The following is a 4,791-nucleotide window of genomic DNA, read 5'->3' on the forward strand; positions in this document are numbered from 1 at the left end:
CCCTGTTACACAAAAGAGAAGCACATGTCACAAGGCAATGAAATACTCTTCTTGCTCACAGTCAGAGTTGAACTAACTCTGCATAATGCAACCTGTTTGGCCATGGGCATTTTTTGTTTCTGTTCTGTGTTCAAAAGCCTTCTTAACATCAAGGTCAGAGGACTACAGATGAAAAATTGCCTTCTGGCTAATTCTGGCACTTTTGACCAATGTATAACAAAAACTGTTTTATTATTATTTTTAATATAATATAATAATGTAGTAATATTATCATTCCCACTGTTCCCTTCTTCTTTAATAAACGTAATTAAAACAGTTCAAGACTAGTTTATGTACACCATGTTTTACTTCCACGATGCTGCAAGAAATTACGCCAGATGTCCCTCATGAAGGCTGGATGTCCGTCCCCGTCCTCTGTCTCTGTGTTGGCGTTCTAACCTCTGGTGGATTTCTGAGGACTATGGTTACCTGGTCTTCGGATCTCTGCAGGGTAAATCCAGACAGCTAGCTAGACCAGCTGTCCAATCTGAGTTTTCTGTTGACGACTAAAACTACTTCTGAACGTTCACATGTTCCCCCAAAACAAATTCCTTCATGAGACTATTTAGTAGAGGCACTGGGGCTCTGTGCGGCACTAAGCACCTCCCAAGACAATTGTGATTGGTTTAAAGAAATGTCAATAAACCAGAGCACGTTGTTCTCCCATCCCAGAATGCTGTGTTGACTCACCAGGCCCACCTCAGCAGTGCTGTGGAGGAAGGTCTGGCAAAGCGAGACTAGGTCAACACAATTGACATGTCATTTACCATTTACCCTAATACTGTATCGGAAGTCTCTTTTATATAGACCTTAGTGGTCCCTAATAATGTATCTGAAGTTTCTTTTATATAGACCTTAGTGGTCCCTAATAATGTATCTGAAGTCTCTTTTATATAGACCTTAGTCGTCCCCTAATACCGTATCTGAAGTCTCTTTTATATAGACCTTAGTGGTCCCCTAATACTGTATCTGAAGTCTATTTTATATAGACCTTAGTTGTCCCCTAAAACTGTATCTGAAGTCTCTTTTATATAGACCTTAGTGGTCACCTAATACTGTATCTGAAGTCTCTGTTATATAGACCTTAGTAGTCCCCTAATACTGTATCTGAAGTCTCTTTTATATAGACCTTAGTGGTCGCTAATACTGTATCTGAAGTCTCTTTCCCAAAATTCAGCCTTGGTCCAGAATTCCAGCCACTAGAGACAGTCCCACAATGAGCTTTTCTTAGTATGTGCCATCTCTGAGTCTCTAGCTTTTGGGAGGGGAGGGGGGCAAGGTGGAGGCTGGGGTGGTGACCTTGACCAACTGCCACTTTGCTTGTTTGAAAGCCATGATGTGTCTTTCTCATGGGGGGGCCAAATTCTCTGGGCGGGTAAAGCTGAGAAAGGGGAGGTAATCTTGCCCCTTATGACCTCATTAGGGACATGATCCCAGATCGGTCCATCTGAGCTTTCATTTTCTCAAAGGCAGAGCAGGATACCCAGGGCTCCGTTTACAACTATCACCATTTTGAGCCACTGGGGGGCCATAGTCACACTGGTGGAAGTCACACTAATGCTAAAAAAACCTCAGAAAGTGACATTTTCAAGCCATGAGACCTTTAAAACACTGAGAAGGCTCAACAGAACATGAAACTTTGCTTAAAGTATCACCAGCTGCTCTATACATTAACTCGTACTGTTTAGCAGTTGGTTTTTCTGGTCACCGTCCATCTAGCCAGTAAAAATCTCCTAATGTAAAATAACAGGGTGGAAAGTAAAGATGGAAAGCTCCTAAATCTTCGCTCCATATAAATACATGGGAAATGCGTTGTTTTGTCGTTATTGAAAAACAACATTGAACTTGTAGTTAAAAAAGGAACCTCATATAAGAATACATTTCCTCCTATGGAGTCTGTTCATTCACATTCGGAGATCAACACTTTTTGACTGGCAAGATGGCTCGTGAAAAATGGCGCCTCAACCCTAAATATGTTTTTAACTAAAAGTTTGACTCGGCTACATTTACAAAAAGACTTTTGGTTGCATTTTGGCGAGAGGTACGCTTTAAGTTTAGCAGTGAAGGTTGCTGAATATGAATGAGTCATTGTATCTACTGTTTTGACTAGTGTGTATGTGAAGCTCGAACCAAAAGGCAGGGTCTGAAACCCTAGGTGCAGGAGGTGGGTGTTGTCAGACAGAATGGATTCTGCTTTCTTTAACAGCTGTTTCAGATCAGAAAGCCTTTTCTGTTCAGATTAGGAGTTAAAATGGAGAGTGGTTGTTAAATTTGTGCGTAAGTATATCTGTAAAAAAGACCAAATGTATGGTTGGATACCTGGGATGGGATAACATAATCCGCCACATCCCAAAACCGGGGGTCCATGTCAGATGTGTTGGTGAATGCAAAACCTTTGACTTTGGTGGTGACACTACTGATGACAGAGTCTTTCTCCTGGTAGGCCTTCTGCACCACACACACATACCTGCAGGTTTACAGCAGTAGGGAAGTTTTATCAATGCAATCTGATCATGACAAATCACCAGGTAGCTCATTACAACAGTTTTCCAAGTTGTAACTAAGTATATTCAAGTACTGTCCTTAAATACAAATTTGAGTTACTTGCACTTCACTTGAGCCTTTTCTTTTTATGCCACTTTCTACTTCTACTCCATAACATTTCAGAGGGATATACTGTACACTACATTCATCTGTCAGCTTTAGACACTGGTGATTTTACCAAGATTTAAGATTTTTGCACACAAAACAAAGTTGTTTACAGTAGTTTATAAAATACACTGTTTTATTATAAATTATACTTACCAACATTATAACGGCCTACAAGTTAAAATGATTAGCCAATTAAAAATTGAGTTGATTGAAAGAACTGATTGATTGTTTTCAATTTCTAAAATGTGAGGATGTTTCTTGATTCAATACTTTTACTTTTGATATTTTTCGAAAGTAGCATATTTTCCTGATGAAAGTTACTGACATTTTCGATGCGGGACTTTTATTTGTAACAGAGTATTTTTTACAGTGTGGTATTAGTACATATTTACTAGTAATACTTCTTTCACCACTGCCACATTTGATCAAATCTCAACCAAGACCACCATATGTACAGTATATATATATATATATATATATATATATATATATATATATATATATATACACACACACACCCCCCATCATTAGTTACTTACCCCACCACATACAGCACCACCAGAAGCTGGCCAAACCGGAAGACAAATCCTACCCCAATGTTTGGAATAACCAGTGTTTTAGGTGTTTCATAGTGACTCACGCAATCCAGACAGCTCTGGAAGAAACCTGCACGCTTGCTCATCTCTGCACCGCACACACCAGTGACGGACTATGCAGTGATGATAAGTGAACATAGCATCCCTTATTCAAATTATTGTAATCAAATCATCTTTGTCCTGAGTTTGTTTTACATGTAGTACACACATAGTAGTTCCTTCCATAGTAGGAACATACAGTGAGTTTAAACTAACCACATACAGTATAGGCAACAAAACACTATCTGTATTTTCTGACTGTATAAGTGGAGAGCCACAAGATTTTATTGAGCTATTGTGTTCAGACAAAGTCAGACAAATTCACCACAACACTGTCTAAGTATTTGTAAAACTCATAGACAGATTGTTAAATGTGACTAGTAGCATTGATTCAGAGGGGAAAAAATTTTAATTATGAAATATGGAGATACAATGTTTCCGCCCATCAGCGATAATATGTGGATGTGAACATGCCAAACACACTGCACTAAATGCACATTGTTGAAACCACCTATTATTATTAATAACTTCTCTTTAATTCTCTATGTGATACTCTGTTCATTCAAAGGAATGCATGTGTCCCAGGAGCCTCTGCTGTGTATCATGAAATAAAGTCTCCAGTAGACACCATGTATAAGGCAGGGGTCCAATTCTTTTCTCCAAACTTGTATCAACAGTTGATCAGAGGAGGAGATGTTGACACACTGGACCATGTGTGCATGTGTCACAAAATAATTATGTCAGTGGATTAGCCTCCCATAACAGCTAATTACATGTACACATCTGTGAGGGTGAAGCTGTCAGTTTAACATGCAAAGGTGCACTGCTGTGTGCCCTCTTTAGTAATCTACTCACTGGTGTGAAGATACCGAGACAACATACTGCAGCAAACACAATGAAACTTTTTGTAAGAACTCACCACACATTTACATTTTACTTTCAGATAATCGCATTGTAAAACCCTAACTGATCAAAAAGCTTATAAAACCAAGCCTTCCTACTGAAGAGGGTGTTACTCCGATTTTCTATCTTTGCTGCGTTGTTGCTGCGTTACGGTTTTGTTCCATCTTCTGCCATACCACACCGGGAGCGTCTCAGAAGCAGAGTGTCTTGCTACCTGACTCAAAGATTTTACTTTACAGAACAATCATGTGTTTATTAAGCTAGCATCTAGCTCCCACTCCAAGCACTCCTGTGATTAAACTCCATGCCTTCTCTTTCCTGATGACAATCGTTTTTGATGTCTCATGTTCTTCAACCTCCAAGATAAATCTCTCGTTGTCCATTGAGTTGTAGAGGAGACATAAACAATATTAGAGGGGTGTCTTTTGGTAAAGTGACTGGATGCTCTAGCTGTTTCACCTGCCTGGCTGGGTTAGGGATAGGGCTCAGGTCTCTGCAGGGTAAATCCAGACAGCTAGCTAGACAATCTGTCCAATCTGAGGACTATGGTTACCTGGTCCTC

General features: G+C 39.6%; 1 protein-coding gene across 2 annotated transcripts in view; it reads right to left on the reverse strand.

Moving 5' to 3' along the window:
* gucd1 (guanylyl cyclase domain containing 1) overlaps positions 1–4,791 on the reverse strand; it is a 9,839-nt gene that overhangs the window by 3,530 nt on the left and 1,518 nt on the right. The gene's annotated exons all lie outside the window — the stretch shown is intronic.

Source organism: Etheostoma cragini, chromosome 5 (assembly GCF_013103735.1).
Source record: "Etheostoma cragini isolate CJK2018 chromosome 5, CSU_Ecrag_1.0, whole genome shotgun sequence".
Lineage (NCBI taxonomy): Eukaryota > Metazoa > Chordata > Actinopteri > Perciformes > Percidae > Etheostoma > Etheostoma cragini.